Source organism: Balaenoptera borealis (genome assembly GCF_965194805.1).
Source record: "Balaenoptera borealis genome assembly, chromosome: 15".
Taxonomy (NCBI): domain Eukaryota; kingdom Metazoa; phylum Chordata; class Mammalia; order Artiodactyla; family Balaenopteridae; genus Balaenoptera; species Balaenoptera borealis.
Genome location: NC_138871.1, coordinates 61460182 through 61484378, shown reverse-complemented (window position 1 = coordinate 61484378; position 24197 = coordinate 61460182).

Sequence of the window (24197 nt, the reverse complement as noted above, 5' to 3'; positions counted from 1 at the left end):
CAATCCCTGAGCAAGGCTTTATGAATACAGACCTGATAATGCATTATTATAAGAACATGAAAAGCACAGACTTTGTGGTGGTGCCTTCAGAGCTAAGTAATTCTGGAGAGTAATTATGAAGCAGGAGAATGATTATACAAACTGCAGACTAAACATTTAAGTCCTGTGTAAGGGCCAGCTGACAAGTGAAGGTAATTAATAGGCAGTTACAAATGTGGAAGATTCCAGAAAATAGAGTTTTGTCATCTGCAATTCAGTTTCTGACAAAAGAATAGTAGTAGGATGAATGTAGTTGGATCAAGTAATCTTGAGAGGAAGGGCATTTTCAAATCATTTTTGGAAAGAATCACTGGTGGTGTTTGGTTCCCTCTGTCCCTTTATGAAAGAGTGTTCTCCTTGTGTATTACAGTTGGCAAGCATGTGGGTAAAAGAAATGTCACAAGCAGCTGCTACAGCTGTACAAGCAAGCCTCTGGGAGGATCAGACTCTTGTTAGCTTTTACGAAGTTAGGTGTCTGGTCTCTGTTTCTTTGCCTTCCAAAGGCACTTCCTGGCAGAGAGTTACCAAACAGTGCCTCATCGAAAACCCCAGGTTGGCAGCATCTGCTCTAGCGGTTGGCAGACTGCAGCTGACCCTGAGCATGGCTTGCTAATTTTCTGGGTCAGGTGTGGCTGTGGTGGTGATGGGCCTCAGCCAAATAGGACCCTCTAATCACTGCTCCCTTCTCCTGCCCCAGATGCAAGGACTTCAGAAGGCTGACAGGAATTATTCTTGCCTTCCTTTGGGTCACAGGGGAAAGGAAGGGGAGCATAATGGGCTTTCTGGAAAGCCAGGAGCCCAGTTTCCAGAGCTAACTTTCAGATAACCATGAGACTGACCTTTGATGACCCCCATCTTCTATGTTTTTTTGGTACACTTTCCTCCACACCACTCTTATCCTCACTGCTGACAGATCCCTTTGTCCTACTCTCTAAATGTCCAATTTAATCTTCCTTTGGAATACCACCAAACTCTTCTTTCCTTTTACTGTATACCCCACCTTCCAAAATGATCCCTTTCCCCACTTTTTCAGAATGTCCATTCCCTCAGGACTAACCCTAGAAGAAGCAAACTGATTAATTCACACAAGTATGTGACTGTTTTGTGCCCTTGGAGGGTTATAAAACTAAGGTGGTTATTCATTATAGAAGGCCTTTAAAAGTCGAGTGATCAAGAATATTTTATATCCTGTTCATCCCCATGCAGCAGATAATCATACTATCTCAGTTTTACAGATTGGGGCTCAATAAACGTAAGCAACCTACTACAATAAATAGTCGAGGCAGGGCTTGAACCCAGATCTCTGGCTCCAAGAGGGCTTGTTCATCCCTCACACTCTGCTGCCTGAACAACAGGTGAAAATATTTTTAGATAGTTGATTCTTCTCAACTTTTAGGATAACGAATAGGTTAATCTCTAAAAGTTAGCAATCTGGTAAGGGGGTGCAATGAACTGAGCTGTGTCTCTACCAGATAAATTCATATGTTGAAGCTCTAACCCCAGTGGGAAAGTATTTGGAGATGAGGCCTTTGGGGGAGATAATTACATATAAATGAAGTCATGAAGGTGGGGTCCTTATGATGGGATTAGTGCCTTTACAGGAAGAGACATCAGACAGCTTTCTTTCTCTCTTGGCCATGTGAGGACACAGCAAGAAGGCAAGCCAGCAAGTGTTCTCACCAAAACCTTACTGTGCTGGCACCCTGATCTCAGACTTCCAACCTCCAGAACTGTGAGAAAATAAATTCCTGTTGTTTAAGCCACCCAGTCTGTGGTATTTTGTTATGGCAGCCCAAGCTGACTAATACAGGAGAATGCAAAGAGGACTAGGATCATTGTGCCAATGTGTAGCCATATCTTTTTACTTACCAAATGCTCACCTGATGAATCCCAAGAAACAAGGAAGGAACTATGGAAAAAGCAAAACAAACCACAAAACCCCCCAAAAACCCCAGGAAATTCTGCTGGTGCATATTCTTACTAGGTTTTCTTAAAATTATATTTTGCTATGAAACCCTGAGTACAAGCCACTTGCTACAAAATAATCCATAATTTCTCTTAACCTAGTGATATCAGCTTGGAGTTTTCCTTTTTTCCCCCCTTCCTAATTGGGTGCAATGTTCCCAATTGTATTAGTTATTTAAAAAAAAAAAAAAGAAAAGGAAAAAACCCCACAAAAGCCATGCACAGTCATTTAAAATAATTCTCTTCTTGACCTAGTTGGTTCCATCTGGTGTTCTGGATGAAAGAAGTGCCCTCAAATGAGCTTTATTCTCTGCAGGTTACTTACTCTGATGCCAAAGCCACACATCTGGTGCGTGGCAGACAGGAAAGTTTGCCCTAGGATAAGTCAAGTGGGGACGATTCATATAACCCAAGGGTGATGTCATAGTCCAAGGTCAACTGAAACTTGCTTAGGCAACGGAGGAATTCATTGTATCTCAGAGTCGAACCATGAGAGGACAGGGATGTGGCTGGACTTTAGGGGTGAAGGGGATGAGGACTCAACCATCATAAACCTCCATCCCTCCATCCCTGGCCTCTTCTGTTCTCTCCTTTTTGCTTCCATTCTTCCTGACAATGTCCTCCTGACAGCTGGAAATAAGACCAGCAGAAGCAACCAACCCACGCAGCTCATAGCTTAGGTCCAGTGTTCACACCCAAAACTGGTTGACATTGATGGTAGCTATTTTAAACCACATGAATAGAATGGAGGAAGGGATTATCTCCCAAAGATAAGAAATGCTGTTCATAAAAGAAGTGCAGAAAGGAGCTGTGTAGATTCCAAATAAATGATACTATAAATGGTTATGGGAATCACACATAAATGATGGTAAAGCAGGTTATTTATGCATTACATGTATTCTTGAAATATAGTTTTCCAAAAAAATTTGATTTGTAGCATCTAAAATTCCCACTATTTTATATTACTGAAAAAGAAATATGAATGAACAGAAAATTTTTATTTTAAATACATAATAAAGCTACACTTAAAGAATTTTGACTCACACATTTTAAAGACTGACAGTTTTCAGATGGCAAATAACTCTAAAAAAGAACTTTTGAAAAATAATAGTAATGAGGAAGAACTCAAGTAATGAAATATTTATTCACCTATCATTTTTCCTTAAGTATATACAATGTAACTGTAAAAGAAGGAAACAAGCAAACAAACAAAAAGTGACAGGCACGCTGGAACCTTAAGCCAATAAGTTTAAAATGTAGTCATTTTGTTGGTATAATAACAACTAATATTTACTGAATGTTTATTAAGTGTTGGTAACTATTAAAAACTTTTATTGGCATTATCTGAATTAATGCTCAAAACAAGTAGTTGCTAAACTAATGCCTGTGGCCAAATCCAACCTACCATCTGTTTTCGTAGAGAGTTTTATTGGAACACAGCAGCACCCATTCATTTATGCATTGTCTATGGCTACTTTCACACTACAGAACTGAGTAGTTGCAGCAGACTGTGTGGGCTGCCTGAAGAATCCATCAACTGATCCTTTATAGAAAAAGTTGGTGGATTCTTGAAAAACAATCCTAAAAAGTATTCACTACTATTATCCCCACTTGATGCCAAGGTCACATACTGGTATTGTCAGGGTGGTGATTCAGACTCAGTTCTGTCTGAATATAAAGTCTATAATCTTTTCACAGCAGATATTTTCACAGCAGAGAACACAGGTCCTAGAGTCAGACTGTTTGGGTTCAAATCCTACTCCACCACTTAGTAGCTGCATGTTGGACATTTTGCTTAATGTCCCTGTGTCTCAGATTTCTCCACAGCTTCCAGCTGGTAACAGATGTTGCTGGTCATCCTTGACATCAGTAGAGCCCTTGGACCCCAGTGTCTGTTTGCTTTGAAATAACCTCCTCAACATTTTCAAAGTTCCCCTCAGATACCCGGGAACAACTTGTGTAGCAGTGTTATCTGGGCAGGGTGCTGGGACCCATATCCCTCTGGACCCTGGTCCCTATTTTTCCCCTTTGGGGTGTTTTTTGATCTCTACTTCCCATCCACCATGTTGGGCCGACCAGGTGCCCCAAAGAACTCCAGGCCTCATATCTATGGGATCATTTTTGGGCCCCTGTCCTGGCCCTGATTTTAGGAGGGTGACCTGAAAAGCAATTGCTCCTCAGGATAGCTCTGTCTTCTCTAGCGAGATTTTGTGAGACTGAGACACCCTACAAGTGCAGACACACTGATTTTTTTTTTTAAGATTTATTTATTATTTATTTTATTTATTTTTGGCTGCATCGGTTCATAGTTGGGTCAACCAGGATCTTCGTTGAGGCACGCAGGATCTTTCGTTGTAGTGCGCGGGCTCTTTGTTGTGGTGTGGGGGCTTCTCTCTAGTTGTGGTGTGCGGGTTTTTTCTCTTCTCTAGTTGTGGTGCATGGGCTCTTTAGTTGTGGCGCACGGTTCCAGAGTGCATGGGCTCTGTAGTTTGCGGCACACAGCCTCTATAGTTGAGGCACATGGGATCTTAGTTCCCTGATCGAACTGATGTACCCTGCATTGTAAAGCAGATTCTTTACCACTGGACCACCAGGGAAGTCCCGACACATTGATTTTGATGACTCCCACGTAGGAGACACAAGTTCATGGCTCTGGGGTACCCATGGCCCACTGCCAACCCTTGGGCTGCCACGTGTTGGGTTCATTTGTCAGCTCTCACCCCTCCATGTTCCGATATATGGCAATCTCTGGTCTATGTCCCCCCCCCCGACCCCCACTGTCCCCCCAGGGCAGCATTGGTGGAATCATACTTCCTTTACTTTCTGCACCTCCGATCACTGGCACCAGGATGGCCAAACCCCCTCCCTGCCCAGTCCTCCAGAGGTCTTTGACATTCTCTGCAGAGAGCTTTCGAGCTGTTGGCCTGCAATTCCTGTAGACCCTTCTGACTGATGCCCTCACTAGGCTTCAAGTATTTGTCAACATTTGAACTCCATGGTTAAGCCATGTTGGTGAAAGATGGACATTCCTTGCACAAATAGGACCACTCATCTTTGTCTACTCCCAGCGTCTTCCCCTCTCTTCCCACTGATCGTGGTCTGTGGAAGGCAGAGGTGCTGTCAACATTGGAAGAAATCACATTCTAGGAATTCAGTGATTCCCCAAAGGAGTTCAAGAGAAGTTATGGTCCAAAAATATGCTCTTCTACGTTTATTCTAGAAAATTTCAAACAGTGAATTTAACATGATCAGAAAGCAAATTAACATTCACATTTTCCTTTATATTCTGGGTAAGGCTTGCCTTTGTGGTCACCATCCACAAAGCAAGTAACAACCCTTGAGAGAGTCATTGGAAGCTGGGATACATGGGTGGCAGGATAGGTGACATAATCAGCATTAAATACGTAAATAGTATCAGGGAAATGCAGAGGCAAGCAGATCTATGTTGTTTGAGTCCAAACATGTTCTGAAGAGCCATGCTGTTGTGGGTAATAACAGCATTGTTAGCCTCTTCTCCCGGGGGAAAGGTGAAATTAGCACCTCTAACAATAAAGAACACAAAGAGATAGTTCTGGCACTTGCACAGGAAGCAATGGTGCCTAGACACCATGAATAATCTTCACTCACACTACTTGCACAGTAAGCAAATGTGAAAATACCTCTTCTCTACCCAATGTTCTGTATTTCCATAAATAAATCATTATGCCCATGCAGGATCATGAATTTTGTAAAACATTAAAAAAATCAAATTGCAGGGACCCTGCAAAAAATACTTGCTAGGGGACACACACCCTAGGGATAGTCTGCCTTGGGGTCACCTTATTTTCATTCCTATTAAGGCACTCTTGCTTTTATTTGTAATTTCTCCTATCTCTTTTTTTTTAAAACATCTTTATTGGAGTATAATTGCTTTACAATGGTGTGTTAGTTTCTGCTGCATAACAAAGTGAATCAGCTATACATATACATACATCCCCATATCTCCACCCTCTTGCGTCTCCCTCCCACCCTCCCTATCCCACCCCTCTAGGTGAACACAAAGCACCGAGCTGATCTCCCTGTGCTATACGGCTGCTTCCCACTACTTATCTATTTTACATTTGGTAGTGTATATATGTCCATGCCACTCTCTCACTTCATCCCAGCTTACCCTTCCCCCTCCCCATGTCCTCGAACCATTCTCTATGTCCCATGTCCTCAAGTCCATTGTCTATGTCTGCGTCTTTATTCCTGTTCTGCCCCTAGGTTCTTCAGAACGTTTTTTTTTTTTAGGTTCCATATATATGTTAGCATACGGTATTTGTTTTTCTCTTTCTGACTTACCTCACTCTGTATGATAGTCTCTAGGTCCATCCACCTCGCTACAAATAACTCAATTTCATTTCTTTTTATGGCTGAGTAATATTCCATTGTATATATGTGCCACATCTTCTTTATCCATTCATCTGTTAATGGACACCTAAGTTGCTTCCATGTCCTGGCTATTGTAAGTAGAGCTGCAATGAATATTGTGGTACATGACTCTTTTATTTATTTATTTATGGCTGTGTTGGGTCTTCATTTCTGTGCAAGGGCTTTCTCTAGTTGTGGCAAGCGGGGGCCACTCTTCATCGCGGTGCGCAGGCCTCTCACTATCGCGGCCTCTCTTGTTGCGGAGCACAGGCTCCAAACGCGCAGGCTCAGTAATTGTGGCTCACGGGCCCAGATGCTCTGCGGCATGTGGGATCTTCCCAGACCAGGGCTCGAACCTGTGTCCCCTGCATTGGCAGGCAGATTCTCAACCACTGCACCACCAGGGAAGCCCACATGACTCTTTTTGAATTATGGTTTTCTCAGGGTATATGCCCAGTAGTGGGATTGCTGGGTCATATGGTAGTTCTATTTTTAGTTTTTTAAGGAACCTCCATACTGTTCTCCATAGTGGCTGTATCAATTTACATTCCCACCAACAGTGCAAGAGGGTTCCCTTTTCTCCACACCCTCTCCAGCATTTATTGTTTGTAGATTTTTTTTTTTGAGTTGTAATTTTTTTTTAACATCTTTATTGGAGTATAATTACTTTACAATGGTGTGTTAGTTTCTGCTTTATTATTGTTTGTAGATTTTTTGATGATGGCCATTCTGACCGGTGTGAGGTGATACCTCATTGTAGTTTGATTTGCATTTCTCAATGATTAGTGATGTTGAGCATCCTTTCATGTGTTTGTTGGCAATCTGTACATCATCTTTGGAGAAATGTCTATTTAGGTCTTCTGACCATTTTTGGATTGGGTTGTTTGTTTTTTTGATATTGAGCTGCATGAGCTGCTTGTATATTTTGGAGATTAATCCTTTGTCAGTTGCTTCATTTGCACAAATTTTCTCCCATTCTGAGCGTTGTCTTTTCGTCTTGTTTATGGTTTCCTCTGCTGTGCAAAAGCTTTTAAGTTTCATTAGGTCCCATTTGTTTATTTTTGTTTTTATTTCCATTTCTCTAAGAGGTGGGTCATAAGGATCTTGCTGTGATTTATGTCATAAAGTGTTCTGCCTATGTTTTCCTCTAAGAGTTTTATAGTGTCCGGTCTTACATTAAGGTCTCGAATCCATTTTGAGTTTATTTTTGTGTATGGTGTTAGGGAGTATTCTAATTTCATTCTTTTACATATAGCTGTCCAGTTTTCCCAGCACCACTTACTGAAGAGGCTGTCTTTTCTTCATTGTATATTCTTGCCTCCTTTATCAAAGATAAGGTGACCATATGTGTGTGGGTTTATCTCTGGGCTTTCTATCCTGTTCCATTGATCTATATTTCTGTTTTTGTGCCAGTACCATACTGTCTTGATTACTGTAGCTTTGTAGTGTAATCTGAAGTCTGGGAGCCTGATTCCTCTAGCTCCGTTTTTCTTTCTCAAGATTGCTTTGGCAATTCGGAGTCTTTTGTGTTTCCATACAGATTGTGAAATTTTTTGTTCTAGTTCTGTAAAAAATGCCATTGCTAGTTTGAAAGGGATTGCATTGAATTTGTAGATTGCTTTGGGTAGTAGAGTCATTTTCACAATGCTGATTCTTCCAATCCAAGAACATGGTATATCTCTCCATCTGTTTGTATCCTCTTTAATTTCTTTCATCAGTGTCTTATAGTTTTCTGCATACAGGTCTTTTGTCTCCTTAGTTAGGTTTATTCCTAGGTATTTTATTCTTTTTGTTGCAATGGTAAATGGGAGTGTTTCCTTAATTTCTCTTTCAGATTTTTCATCATTAGTGTATAAGAATGTAAGAGATTTCTGTGCATTAATTTTGTATCCTGCTACTTTACCAAATTCATTGATTAGCTCTAGTGGTTTTCTGGTAGTGTCTTTAGGATTATCTATATATAGTATCATGTCATCTGCACACAGTGACAGCTTTACTTCTTCTTTTCCAATTTGGATTCCTTTTATTTCTTTTTCTTCTCTGATTGCTGTGGCTAAAACTTCCACAACTATGTTGAATAATAGTGGTGAGAGTGGGCAACCATGTCTTGCTCCTGATCTTAGTGGAAGTGGTTTCAGTTTTTCACCATTGAGGACGATGTTGGCCGTGAGTTTGTCATATATGGCCTTTATTATGTTGAGATAAGTTCCCTCTATGACTACTTTCTGGAGGGTTTTTATCATAAATGGGTGTTGAATTTTGTCAAAAGCTTTTTCTACATCATATTGAGATGATCATATGGTTTTTCTCCTTCTCTTTGTTAATACGGTTTATCACATTGATTGATTTGTGTATACTGAAGAATCCTTGCATTCCTGGGATAAACCCCACTTGGTCATGGTGTATGATCCTTTTGATGTGCTGTTGAATTCTGTTTGCTAGTATTTTGTTGAGGATTTTTGCATTTATGTTCATCGGTGATACTGGCCTGTAGTTTTCTTTTTTTGTGGCATCTTTGTCTGGTTTTGGTATCAGGGTGATGGTGGCCTTGTAGAATGAGTTTGGGAGTTTTCCTCCCTCTGCTGTATTTTGGAAAAATTTGAGAAGGATATGTGTTCGCTCTTCTCTAAATGTTTGATAGAATTCCCCTGTGAAGCCATCTGGTTGGTCCTGGGCTTTTGTTTGTTGGAAGATTTTTTTTTTTTTTTAATTTATTTTTGGCTATGTTGGGTCTTTGTTTCTGTGTGAGGGCTTTCTCTAGTCGCAGCAAGTGGGGGCCACTTTTCATCACGGTGCGCAGACCTCTCACTGTCGAGGCCTCTCTTGTTGCGGAGCACAGTCTCCAGATGCACAGGCTCTGTAGTTGTGGCTCACGGGCCTAGTTGCTCCGCGGCATGTGGGATCTTCCCAGACCAGGGCTCGAACCCGTGTCCCATGCATTGGCAGGCAGATTCTCAACCACTGCACCACCAGGGAAGCCCTGTTGGAAGATTTTTAATCACAGTTTCAATTTCAGTGCTTGTGATTGGTCTGTTTATATTTTCTATTTCTTCCTGGTTCAGTCTCAGAAGGTTGTGCTTTTCTAACAATTTGTCCATTTCTTCCAGGTTGTCCATTTTATTGGCATATAGTTGCTTGTAGTAATCTCTCATGAGCCTTTGTATTTCTGCAGTGGCAGTTGTTACTTCTCCTTTTTCATTTCTAATCCTTTTGATTTGAGTCTTCTCCCTTTTTTTCTTGTTGAGTCTGGCTAATGGTTTATCAATTTTGTTTACCTTCTCAAAGAACCAGCTTTTAGATTTATTGATCTTTGCTATTGTTTCCTTCATTTCTTTTTCATTTATTTCTGGTCTGATCTTTATGATTTCTTTCCTTCTGCTAACTTTGGGGGTTTTTTGTTCTTCTTTCTCTAATTGCTTTAGGTGTAAGGTTAGGTTGTTTATTTGAGATGTTTCTTGTTTCTTGAGGTAGGATTGTATTGCTATATACTTCCCTCTTAGAACTGCTTTTGCTGCATCCCATAGGTTTTGGGTCATCGTGTCTTCATTGTCATTTGTTTCTAGGTATTTTTTGATTTCCTCCTTGATTTCTTTAGTGATCTCTTGGTTATTTAGTATTGTATTGTTTAGCCTCCATGTGTTTGTGTTTTTTACGTTTTTTTCCCTGTAATTGATTTCTAATCTCATAGCATTGTGGTCGGAAACGATGCTTGATATGATTTCAATTTTCTTAAATTTACCAAGGCTTGATTTGTGACACAAGATATGATCTATCCTGGAGAATATTCCATGAGCCCTTGAGAAGAAAGTGTGTTCTGTTGTTTTTGGATGGAACGTCCTATAAATATCAGTTAAGTCCATCTTGTTTAATGTATCATTTAAAGCTTGTGTTTCCTTATTTATTTTCATTTTGGATGGTCTGTCCATTGGTGAAAGTGGGGTGCTAAAGTCCCTTACTATGATTGTGTTACTGTCGATTTCCCCTTTTATGGCTGTTAACATTTGCCTTATGTATTGAGGTGCTCCTATGTTGGGTGCATAAGTATTTACAATTGTTATATCTTCTTCTTGGATTGATCTCTTGATCATTATGTAGTGTGCTTCTTTGTCTCTTGTAATGGTCTTTATTTTAAAGTCTATTTTGTCTGATATGAGAATTGCTACTCCAGCTTTCTTTTGATTTCCCTTTGCATGGAATATGTTTTTCCATCCCCTCACTTTCAGTCTGTATGTGTCCCTAGGTCTGAAGTGGGTCTCTTGTAGACAGCATAAATATGGCTCTTGTTTCTGTATCCATTCAGCCAGTCTTTGTCTTTTGTTTGGAGCATTTAATCCATTTATGTTTAAGGTAGTTATCGATATGCATGTTCCTACTACCATTTTCTTAATTGTTTTGGGTTTATTATTGTAGGTCTTTTCCTCCTCTTGTGTTTCCTGCCTAGAGAAGTTCCTTTAGCATTTGTTGTAGAGCTGGTTTGGTGGTGCTGAATTCTCTTAGCTTTTGCTTATCTGTAAAGGTTTTGATTTCTCTGTCTAATCTGAATGAGGTTCTTGCTGGGTAGAGTAATCTTGGTTGTAGGTTTTTCCCTTTCATCATCTTAAATATGTCCTGCCACCCCCTTGTGGCTTGCAGAGTTTCTGCTGAAAGATCAGCTGTTAACCTTATGGGGATTCCCTTGTATGTTATTTGTTGCTTTTCTGTTGCTGCTTTTAATATTTTTTCTTTGTATTTAATTTTTGATAGTTTGATTAATATGTGTCTTGGCGTGTTTCTCCTTGGATTTATCCTGTCTGGGACTCTCTGTGCTTCCTGGACTTGACTAACTATTTCCTTTCCCATGTTAGGGAAGTTTTCAACTATAATCTCTTCAAATATTTTCTCAGTCCCTTTCTTTTTCTCTTCTTCTTCTGGGACCCCTATAATTTGAATGTTGGTGCATTTAATTTTGTCCCCGAAGTCTCTGAGACTGTTCTCAATTCTTTTCATTCTTTTTTCTTTATTCTGCTCTGTGGTAGTTATTTCCACTATTTTATCTTCCAGGTCACTTATCTGTTCTTCTGCCTCAGTTATTCTGCTACTGATTCCTTCTAGAGAATTTTTAATTTCATTTATTGTGTTGTTCATCATTGCTTTTTGTTCTTTAATTCTTCTAGTTCCTCTTTAAGCGTTCCTTGTATTTCCTCCATTCTATTTCCAAGATTTTGGATCATCTTTATTATCATTACTCTGAATTCTTTTTCAGGTAGACTGCCTATTTCCTCTTCATTTGTTTGGTCTGGTGGGTTTTCACCTTGCTTCTTCATCTGCCGTGTATTTCTCTGTCTTCTCATTTTGGTTGACTTACTGTGTTTGGGGTCTCTGTTTCACAGGCTGCAAGTTCATAGTTCCCGTTCTTTTTGTTCTCTGCCCCCAGTGGCTACGGTTGTTTCAGTGGGTTGTGTAGGCTTCTTGGTGGAGGGGACTGGTGCCTGTGTTCTGGTGGTTGAGGCTGGATCTTGTTTTTCTGGTGGGCAGGACCACATCTGGTGGTGTGTTTTTGGGTGTCTGTGAACTTATTATGATTTTAGGCAGCCTCTCTGCTAATGGGTGGGTTTGTGTTCCTCTCTTGCTAGTTGTTTGGCGTCGGGTGTCCAGCACTGTAGCTTGCTGGTGGTTGAGTGGTGGAGCTGTGTCTTAGTGTTGAGGTGGAGATCTTTGGGAGAGCTTTCACTGTTTGATATTACATGGGGCCGGGAGGTCTCTGGTGGACCAATGTCCTGAACTCTGGTTTCCCATCTCAGAGGCTCAGGCCTGACACCTGTCCAGAGCACCAAGATCCTGTCAGCCACACGGCTCTGAAGAAAAGGGAGAGAAAGAAAGAGAGAGAGAGAGAGAGAGCGAAGGAGGGAGGGGGAGAGAGAGAGAGAGGAAGGAAGGAAGAAAGAATAAAATTAAGTTATTAAAATAGAAAAATATTATTAAAAATAAAAAAAATTAAAAAGTAATAAAAAAAAGAGAGAATGAAAGAAGAGAGCAACCAAACCAAGAAACAAATTCTCCAGTGATAACAAGTGCTAAAAACTGTACTAAAAAAAACCCAAAAAACAAAAAACGGACAGTCAGAACCCTAGGACAAATGGCAAAAGCAAAGCTATACAGACAAACTCACACAAAGAAGCGTACACATACACACTCACAAAAAGAGAAAAAGGGAAAAAAATATATATATATATAAAAGTTAAAAAAGGAAGAGAGCAACCAAATCAATAAACAAATCTACCGATGATAATAAGCTCTAAATACTAAGCTAAGATAAGCATAAAACCAAAAACAAATTAGATGCAGAAAGCAAACCCCAAGTCTACAGTTGCTACCAAAGTCCACTGCCTCAATTTTGGGATGATTTGTTGTCTGTTCAGGTCTTCCACCGATGCAGGGTGCATCAAGTTGATTGTGGCAATTTAATCCGCTGCTCCTGAGGCTGCACAGAGTTATTTCCCTTTCTCTTCTTTGTTCGCACAGCTCCTGGGGTTCAGCTTTGGATTTGGCCCCACCTCTGCCTGTAGGTCACCTGAGGGCGTCTGTTCCCCACCCAGACAAGGCAGGGTGAAAGGAGTGGCTTGTTAGGGAGCTCTGGCTCACTCAGGCCAGGGGGAGGGATGGGTATGGAATGTGGGGCGAGCCTGTGGCGGCAGAGTCCAGCGTGACGTTGCAACAGCCTGAGGTGCTCCGTGTGTTCTCCCGGGGAAGTTGTCCCTGGATCACGGGACCCTGGCAGTGGCGGGCTGCACAGGCTCCCAGGAGGGGAGGTGTGGATAGTGACCTGTGCTCGCACACAGGCTTCTTGGTGGCTGTAGCAGCAGCCTTAGTGTTTCATGCCCATGTCTGGGGTCCGTGTTGGTAGCCACGGCTCACGCCTGTCTGTGGAGCTCGTTTAGGGGGTGCTCTGCATCCCCTCTCCTCACACACCCTGAAACAATGGTCTTTTGCCTCTTAGGCAGGTCCAGAGTTTTTCCCGGACTCCCTCCCGGCTAGCTGTGGCACATTAGCCCCCGTCAGGCTGTGTTCACGCAGCCAACCCCAGTCCTCTCCCTGGGATCTGACCTCCGAAGCCGGAGCCTCAGCTCCCAGCCCCCACCTACCCCGGCAGGTGAGCAGACAAGCCTCTCGGGCTGGTGAGTGCTGGTCTGCACCGATCCTCTGTGCGGGAATCTCTCCGCTTTGCAATCTATGCCCCTATTGCTGTGCTCTCCTCTGTGGCTCCAAAGCTTCCCCCCTCCGCCACGCCCAGTCTCCGCCAGTGAAGGGGCTTCCTAGTGTGTGGAGACCTTTCCTCCTTCACAGCTCCCTCCCAGTGGTGCAGGTCCCGTCCCTATTCTTTTGTCTCTGTTTTTCCTTTTTTCTTTTGCCCTACCCAGGTACGTGGGGAGTTTCTTGCCTTTTGGGAAGTCTGAGGTCTTCTGCCAGCATTCAGTAGGTGTTCTGTAGGAGCTGTTCCACATGTAGATGAAGTTTTGATGTATTTGTGGGGAGGAAGGTGATCTCCACGTCTTACTCCTCCACCATCTTGAAGGCACCCCTCTCCTATCTCTTTTAAGGGTTGTGCTTTCCTGTATGTTTTCTGCTTATTTAGGTTGCTCTTTCTTTCTTGTCTCCTTTTCAAAAATCAACTTATGCTTCATAGTATTGTGTACTCCTCAACTTCTTTTCAAGCAGATAAGTATTGCCACCCTTTCTCTTTGTCTCTTTGATCATCTGCCTGTCTTAGTCTGTCATTCTCTTTCTTTCTGTGTCACACACACACTCTCTCTTTCTCTCTTTTTCTCCACATATATACCACACGACAAATGACGCACACACAACTGATGAACATATTGTTTTAATGTATAGGCAGTATGTTTACATAGAATTTGTCCCTTGCTTTAGGAACTTTGAAACTCATGAAACAAAGAGCACCATATTTGATACAGGAAAGAGAGTCCAGGATTACTTACCCTCATTCTGAGATCTGGCATCCGGACAATCAGGTCATCATATGCTGAGAATGCCAAGATGCCCAGGACGGCACAAGTGGGAATTCTTTTAGATGCCCTGTTGTGTATTCCTGTCTGTGGTTAGAACTTAGCTCTTTCAATCATAACTTGCCTGTGGATCAAGTGTCCTGTGACTTGTGACAGCTGTGGTGTTGGATGAGATAATGGGGTGTTATGTGTAATAATTCAATGGCTGTGGGTCTACATTTTCAATATAGAAAGCTACTAAACTAAAATCACCTTTTCTATCATTTAAAAATATTTGGATAGCCTAAGATTCAGTTTTTGCTTTCTACCAGGAGACAGTACAGTCAATTTTTACATGTTGTTCTTCTTGGTTATTATGAATAATTTATGTCTTTATTCCTGACATTATTTGGCTGTTCTAGAAATAGCCAGTGCCACCAATTAGGACACAAAATCAGTTACTGCTGACTCCCTGTTCTTCCTGTGTTCCTGTCCTGCATGTGTTCATGCAGCAGCAGGGTAGGGCATTTGAAATGCATTTGCTTGAGCACATTTAGATAATGTATGGTAAAGGTGACAGGATTTTTTTTGTGTGTGTGTGCCAACTTATACATTAGCGTCTCTTAAGTGTCAGCTTAAAAATTTCATAAAGCAGTAACACTGATTAAAAATGTTTGTTTAGGCTTGTTCGGGACTCTGATTGCTTACAGCCCCAAATCACATTCTTGTCCTTCTTTAAACCGACAACATTTAAAAGTTTGCTGTAATGGCTCTATTTTATTGTAGCAAACAATAATAAATTTCTTTAGGGCTATATTCTTCTATAAGGTAAATAATGAAAATGTGTAAATATGTAAAAGAAACCAGATCCATGGAAACATTTGCAAGTATACATATTTTTTAAATGTTTCAATCCTATTAGTTTCTACAGCCTTTGAATACGTTGGAGACATGCATTGTACCTTGTTTTCTTTTCCCCCAAAATGCTTTTTCAGAATTTATGGCATTTTTCTCATCCAGCTGAGGCTCCTGAGAAGTCTTAATTTCTTGTGGAATTTATATCTTACGGACTAATAAAAAGAATTCTTCTGGTGAGCTTTAATTTTACTGTCTACTTTTAATGCATTTATTCATTCTTTCATCTAATAGGATTGAAGCCTTTTAAAAAATCCACCACCAACAAAATGAAACAAAATACATTGGCAGTGGTCATACTGAAGACAGGGAAATCGTTAGGAATCTGTTTCTGTAATAGAAGTGAGGAATGACGAGGATCTGAAAGTTAGTGGCAGTAGGAATGGAGAAAAGAGGTTGGATATGAGGAATATTAAGGGGGTAGAAGCAAAGGGTTGTGGGGTCGGGGAGCAGAGTCAATTCCCAGGTTTTCATCTCAGGCAGCTGGCTGTGGTGTCATTCACTAGGAGAGGAGAAGGAGGATGGAAGCGTATTTATTGGTGATGGTGAGCTCTGTTTGGAATATGGCGAATTGGAGGTTCCTGCAGGACAAACAGGTAGAGAGGTGCAGTCCTTGGTTACACATTCAGGTATGAAGCCCAGGAGTTGAGTTTGGGCAGGAAACACAGATCTGGGAGTCATCAGTAAGTAGCTGGTAGTTAAAGCTATGCAACCAAACTGAGGGACAAAGAGAAGGACAGGGATGACCCCGGGTGCTCAGTAGTGACGGGGCACATAGAAGAAGAGAAACCAGGAAGGATCCAGAGTGGGGTGGTCAGAGGGGGAGGAGGGTGTGAGAGAACAAGCAGTGTCCAGTGGAGTCAAAGCCTGCAGAGAAGGAAGGGAGGTGGGATAGGAGATGTCTGTGACTTTAGGAACAGAGTTCATTGGTGACTCTGTTGAGGGCAGCTTCGGTGGCATGGTGGTGGTGGAAGCCAGCGGCTCAGTGAAGGTGAGGTGGGGGTCTGGGGACCCGGCTGCCAACTAACCTCTGAAGGTCGTGAGATGGGTCAACAGGTTTGAGATGGGCTGTTTGGTTTCCCATGGGAGAGACTTGAGTACATTCTCTGCCCCATGTTCTCCAGGAGTCTATGATGCTGGTAGACCGTTTTGGCCACGGTTGTTCAGAAGCAGTCTCAGTTCTGCTCCTCTTGTCGCTTGGAAGGCTTTGCTGTTTAGGTCCCTTTCCCAGCTCACCAGATGGCTCCCGGCCCTCCCAGCCTCCCTGTCCACCGTCACAGGCGAGGGGCTCACTGTGCCCCTGCTGCTGTTGCCCCTGCCACCTGGCAGTCAGGCCTCACCTGTGCCATGTTCAGTATCCCCTCTAGAACCATATGTTTTCCTCACCCACTTGTGCCCACATGGGTCTCAGGACGCTGAGTCCCAGGAAGAGCCCAGCATGGTCCCATAAGTAGCCAGGTGGCCAGTATGACGACAGGTACTCTGGGGTGGGACTTCCCACAACCCAACTGCTGGGCATCAGGTGCATTACAAGGGCGCTGAGGCATTGACTGTGTAGCAGCTGGGGCAGGTGTGGGAAGGCGCCGCCTCAGCCTAGCAGCCCTCTCATTTCCCCAGGGTGTCCTTCTAACCTCTCCATTTCCTTTGTGAGCTGGGTTGTGGGAAGCACTGCCCTGCAGGGCTCCACCTCCAGCACACTGCTGTCTTTTTGCCAGTCGGCTCCCTGAAGGGTGTCTACAACACCTGTCACGCCACTCCTGGGTCTCAGTGATGCCTCTGGCTTCTTTGATTTGCCCTCGCGTACTGGGAAGGCCTATTTAACCTTGCCTGGCTTTTGTGTGGGAAGGAACCCTTCTGAGGCAAAGAGCTACTGAAGAATATCTTCCTAGCAATAACTCAGAGCCCCTCTGCTGTCTTCTCTGCTTCCGTTTCGTTGTTATCTGGATGACAGGGATAATCTGGCCCCTGCCCACATCAAATGCTGTCTGGGGCTGGGAACAAGCCTCAAAACATGTTTTAAATCCTTTCTTTCCCTCCATCTCCCCCAAGTCTGCCCACCGTGCACACACTTGACTTGTGTTACACCAGCAGCAATCAATTGTGAGTGACAGTGACCCTCCTGAAGGCAGCTGACTCCGCCCCCATGGGCCAAGACATCACACCTGTGTCTGATTAGACTTCGCATTACCCCGTGTAAACATGTGGTGCGTGAAAGCAGCTTTCCCTCGTGCACTTGTAGGGGAAGCTTTCCAGAACTCTTAATGCGGGCCTCGACTTTGCTCCTGCTGGTCTCCTGCCTGGAATGTTTCCCCCTTCCTTGCCACCACTGACTCAGTATAAATCTTGTCTTACAGGGGAGACTGACATCCAGGGAGGTGGGGTCATCCTGGCTTTATTTCCTTGAAGAACCTAACTCTTAAAGGGAGTCTTCTTTGTTAACTGCTTGAGCTGCCATAACAAAGGACCACACACTGTATGGCTTAAACCACAGAGATTTGTTTTCTCACAGTTCTGAGGGTGCCAGTGAGGCTGGTTTTTCCTGAGGCCTCTCTCCTTGGCTTGCAGATGCCACCTTCTTGCTGTGTCCCCACATGTCCTTTTCTGTGCATGGAGTGAGAGAGGTAGGGGGAGGGAGGGAGAGAGTTTTCTTTCCCCTCTTCTTATTAGTCCACAAATCCTACTGGATTAGGGTCTACTTTACGACCTCATTTAACCTTAATTACCTCTTTAAATGTTGCCATCTCCAAATACAGTCACATTGGGGATTAGGGCTTCGGCATAGGAATCTTAGGGGAACACAATTCAGTTCATAACATTCTATCTTTAACACACTCTATTTTTCTGCATTCTCTCCAGTGCTTGGGTATTGCATTAATTTCCTGTGACTGCTTTAACAAATTACTACAAACTTGGTGGCTTAAAACAACAGTAATTTATTCTCTCACAGATCAAGAGGCCAGAAGTCCAAAATCAGTATCACTGGGTTGAAATCAAGCTGTCAGCGGGACCTCACACCCTCTGAAAGCTCTCAACTCTAAGGCAGAATCTGTTCCTTGTCTCTTCCAGCTTTTGGTGTCTAATAGCATTCCTTGACTTGTGCCCGCATCACACCAGTCTCTGCCCCTGTAGTTGCTTTGTTTCCTCCTCTTCTGTGTATCAAATTTTCCTTTACCTCTCTCTTATGAGGACAATTGAGATGGCATTTAGGGACAACCTGGATAATCAAGGATAACACCCCATCTCAAGATCATTAATTTACTCATATCTGTAAAGATCCTTATTCCAAATAAGGTAACATTTTCAGGTTCCAGGGACTAGGACCTGATATCTTTGGGGGCCGTTATTCAGCCTACCACAGGTATATTGTTCATATACTATCATTTCATATTTTGGTAGTGGAGTCAACCTATGTAGGGAAGCCTTGTTGGAAGGGCAGGAGACTTAAGGATGTCTTTCTTGGGCATGTCCAAGCAGTCTCATACCCGCAAACCATCCTCCAGGCAGCTGGCTCTGTGCTTTCCCATGGCCTTCTCCTAGGACCTGAAGGGTGGTCTGGAGGCTGGGAAGCTGAGGAGTCTCCCTGGAGAGAAAATGCTTGGATGATCAGGGGTGGGAAGAAAGAAGAGCATCTTCTATGCATTCCTATTTCACGGCTGGTTAGGGGGGTGGGCATCTCACTCCTGGAAGCCATTTCACTTGCAATACTTTTACTTCTAGTTAGAGCAGTCTCCAGGCTGGGGTCTTGGGTAGTAAGACCCTGCTTCCCCTCCTCTTACACAACAGGGTCTGCCCCTCTTCTGTGTTCTCCTGTCATGACACATTTTTTCCCTCTGGATTACTTAAAGCACCTGATCAATTTTCAACGTGCTTATGAAGTCCAGAGAGGCAACTGTATTGAAAATTAGCAATTTTAATCAACGGTGAAAGCACAACTTTGCTTTTTTTTTTTTTTTTTTTTAAAAAAGAGGAGGGTTACTGCAGAGTGAATCTTCACAAACAGTGCTTTATTTGGTCACAGGACCCATGGTCCACTACGAGGATGGGAGAACTTTATTGGATGCTAATCTAACATCTAAGATTGTATTCATCTGCTCTTCTTTCTTGCCATTTATGGTGAAAAATCTGAAGCCAGAGCACCGCAAGTGTTTGTTTCTTGTTTCTAGTCCCATCCCAATTTCATTTTCTTGCAATGAGAGGAGGGATTAGAAGATAATTAGCAATGTTCTTCCCTGATATGTCCGAACGTTACCGCTTACTCTGAAAAATTCAATATGTAGTTTGAATGTTGTTTCAGGCTTTTCAAAGTTTCATGTGTTTCTGGGGGCATTGCTAATGATTTACCTTAGAATGCAGGAAAACTGTTATAAAGGAGACTTCAGAATAAAAGCATAATCCCCTCTAGGAAACCACGTCACTAAAATGCCATTGCTAAGGGGTGGCGAGGGAGAGGCAGAGGGAAGGTTAGACAGTGATTTAGAAATAGCAACATTTGGCGTTAAGGCATTAATGCCTCTATGCCTGGTGGCCTGTAGGGTGAATGGAACCATGTCAATCACTGAGAGCTTCATGTTAATGTTCTCTTGCACTATCTAATTTGCATTGATTCAAAATTAGATTTAATTACAATGTTTGCATTTACTCCTCCGGCACCAGGGATATCAGCCTACGATAACCTTTATTATCACCTCCGGTGGAGGCCGCATTGGTGACAGGTAAATCTTTTAGAAAAACCTGTTTCCCCACCCCCTCTTTTTTGGGGTCCTGGGCAAAATAATGCATTACATGAACTCACTCTTCATGCTTTTCCTGGTCTTGCTTAACTCTCCTTGTCTCCCTTGCCCCAGTCCAGTTGCTAGAGGCTTGTGCTCCTAGAATAGACATCTGATAAGTGAGTTCACATCCTGTTGTTGATGGCTTTAAGATGCCAATAGTCCTGGGAGTGTTTTAAGGGGACTCCATGCCTAGCATAATGCTTTATCCAAAGGAACCAATCTCCAATGGTAGATATTCTGGCTCTGGGGCAGCTACGTAGAGGAGAAATTTTTCTGAGCAGTTTTGTCTTTGCGGGGTCACTCAGGTTCTGCCCATTTCGCTTACAAACAAAGCTGCGCATGGGTATGGGGACAACATCCTTTGGGGATTTTAATACACATTTCTGGTGACTCCTATTAAAGATGGAATTTTCCATGGAAGCAGTACCTCAAGGGTCTCTTTGTTCAAGACCCAAATGTAATGGAAGGATCTTTCCACTTCTCACTGTGGGTATTTGTGGTGTAAATGCTGGGGACTTCCCGCTGTGCTGAGATGACCATTTTCCTGATGCGTCTCGTAGGGTAAGGGCTCGTGCTAGGAGAGAATTTGGTCTTTCCTGAGGGGTACACGGCCCAGAAGTCACCCTTGGGAAGATGCACGTTCTGAGACAGGAAACCAGGGTTTGGAAGTCCGGACTTCCGTCTCTCTGGGCTTCAGTTTCGTGAGTTTGGACTTCAAGGAGCTGGAGAGCGCTTCAGGGGCTGTTTGCTTCTACTCCATTTAGTTGGTTTTTCTACTCAGCCCAGACTCTTCAGTGACATTTGGACTTCCCTTGCTGTTTTCCAAGGCACTTTCTCCCTTAATCTTGGGGCTGCTCAATCAGAAATTACAACCCAGCCTGCAAAAAGATGAGTTGAGAGGGAGTGTGAGGAAACTCCCCCGAGGAACTGCTGGTGGGATAGCTGCCCAAGTGTGTTCAGTCCAGGGGCCGGAATATGAACTTGTTTCACCTGGTGCTGTTTCAGAAGAAACTGAGCCCCTCTCACTTTTTTTTTTTTTTTTTTTTTTCCGGCCACGGCATGCGGGATCCTAGTTCCCCGACCAGGGATCAAACCTGTGCCGCCTGCAGTGAAAGCGTGGAGTCTTAACCACTGGACCGCCAGGGAACTCCTACCCCTCTCACTTCTTTCATCATAAATGACTCTCCCTGACATCCAACAGCCTCTGTCTGCCTTCAGGTTACAGTGCAGGCACTGACGGGCATGAGCTTTCACAAGGTGGTGGCTTACTGGATACACATTTCTAACCCTGGGAACCACCTGTTCAGCAGTCTTAGATTCCAGTCTTTTCTTAGTCCATGGGGAGAGACTTCTCAGGCATGGACCCAATCCTTTCAAGCCCGGAACTGAGCATTTTCTGTTTCAATCCCTGTTTCTGAACCATTTTGAGTAGAAACTCTGCTAGGATGTAGTGTATTCTTTTGTTTGCTCAAAACCTTCTTCATCTTGAGTGTGCCCCTCCCCCTAAAAAAAAAAAAATCTCACCAGTCCCTCGAGACCCCATTTGGGTCCTGCTCTTCCATGGTCCTTCCTCCCCAGAACTCAAAGTTCTGTTTTCCCAGTGATTTGGCAACAAATCACACACATGCCCGATGACTTACTCCAATAATCATTTAATGGTGAGCATGATACCCACTTCACGTATTCAGCCTCATTAATTTTGATGCCTGGCAGACATCTCTGTCTTCACGATGAGTCTCTGAAAATATTAACTCTATTCTGCCTAGTGGCTTTGATTTGGGCAGATTTTTAAAATCTATCACCTGTGGCAGTCTGTTTCCCATGAAGGAAATCTGGCTGACCTTCAGAGGATGAAGATTATTGACCTCCCTTAGAAGCCGATGGAAGTGAATTCACTGTCAGAGTTTTTAAAGTAAAAATGGAAGATAATTAAATGCAGCACAGCAGTTGTAAAACAGATCTCATTGTGTTGTATATCACTTCATAAAATAAGCATATTTCCCATTCTTCAACATGACTTTCTTTGCACCATTTACCACAGAATAATGACTCCCTGACAACTCAAGTAAGAAATTTTTAGGCCTACTTTTTAATAAGCACTTGCTCTAAGAATAGGGTGAAAATTAAACATTCTCAGACAGAAGCCTGGCTGGATGAAATGGTGTGCCATCAGAATAAAGCATGCGACGTTCCAGGTATCGTCAGGTGAAACAAACGTGTCTTAAAAATCTACAAGGGAGACCATCTTCTTTAGAAAATAAATGTATTGCTTAGCCAGAACCAACACGTTGAATATGTGTGAGTATAGTTTTGAGTATTTGTGACATTCTTGAGTCCCATACAGTCAAACCAACCAGAAGGCTACCCGTCTGGGTCAATGGTAGCTTATCACTTGGCATCTGGAAACTTCTTTTATTTTGCTGGATCTGACCCAAAAGTATGGGTGGAGACACAGGGCAGCACCCAGTAACCCTATTTATATGACTTACTGACTTGTGTAAGAAAAAAATGAGTTCATTCATTCATATTGTCTGGTGGACTCACTCTAAAGTCCGAGAATTTATTAGACCTGCTAAATTTGGGAGTAGGTTGGGAACATAATTTCCAAAGGAGAAACTCTTATTGGAGAGAAACCATCATGTTGACTTGTTCAATTGTGTTGACATATTTCACAGTAAAATTGAGTCTCATCAGGCTCCACATTAAGAGGATCAGAGCCATCGCCTAATGTATAATTTTCTTTCCTCTGTTTTACAATATTTATCAAGTTAATTCATGGACTCATGAACTTCCCCCATGCCGTGACTTCAAGTGTTTTTGTGGGGACACTTGAGAAAAAACGGTAACTTTCAGTGACATAAAAAAGGAGTAGACCATGACACTGGAAACCTGAGTTCTCTTTTATGTTCAACCAGTTTAGTCATTTGTTTGTGACTCTGAGTCCCTGAAATGTGATAACTAATGACATTACACTTACGAAGAGCTGAGTGCCTTGATATTTTGATCTTTTTCAGCAGGTAATTTTAGGTAGAAATTATCTATCTTATCCTTTGTTAGGCCTCACTGCAAAGGGAAAAGACTACCCACAAGAACCTTGACTGCTACAACACCAAGGGTCTCTACTTATATAAATTGTATGGTCTCTTTTCTGGTTGTTGGGTCACAGGTGGCTCGCATTCTGAATTTGCAAGTAAAGTGCATCTTGGTAAATTAGGTTAAAAGTGGCAGAACGGTCACAGGCTGAGAACATCAATTCAGCTCTCAGCAGGTGCAAGCCGGAAGAGCCTTTTTGCAGGAGAAAGCTTCCACCAGCTCTGCACCTGCTCCCTAGAGAAGGAACCGAGTATTAGAAGGGCTGCCACAGGAGAAATGACTTGACAATATCGTTCATAAGCCGGATGTGGCTGTTTCCTTTCTAACAGGGGCATGTTTGTTGCCATCTCAATGATACCTAACCTAATGGGGGGAGGGACTGTATGTGAAAGGGCTCAGAGGAAGTCTAATGGGTAATACCTACAAGGATGCATTATTGCTTAGATTCTATCAAACAAGCCTGATACTGGCAGAGCTGTTCTCCCTACTCGTCACAGAGGGAGCAGAGGAAATGCACAGATGTTCCTCATCATTTCACCTAACAGTTTAATCTTTTCCTTGAGGTCATGCTGCAGATGAAGAGTAAAATGATAATATGATCAACAAAAGTTAAGATGGGGAATGTGTTGAAAGAGTCTGATTAAAAATGATGAGATACATCAGACTCTTCTTCATTCTCAAGATTTAGAAGAGGCTATTTGGAACTGTTAACTGTAAGTGGGTGTCTCGCAGAAGAACAACACTGGAAAATTGTGGGACAGAAATACAACTGGGGAATTAAGGCAGGAACTCAGTGCTCTAAGGGAGCTTGTTGCCTCTTTCTACTTCAAGTCATCCTAACTGCGTTTCACCTGCAGCTCAGATTACTTCAGCTAACCAGATGATGGAATTGCAGCAGCTCCAGACGTGGTGAGAATATCATTGAAACGTTTGGAGGAGGCAGTCATTTCAGGGATACATTCTTTTTTTTAATGTAAATTAATACATTTATTTTTGGCTGCGTTGGGTCTTTGCTCTGCACGGGCTTTCTCTAGTTGCGGCG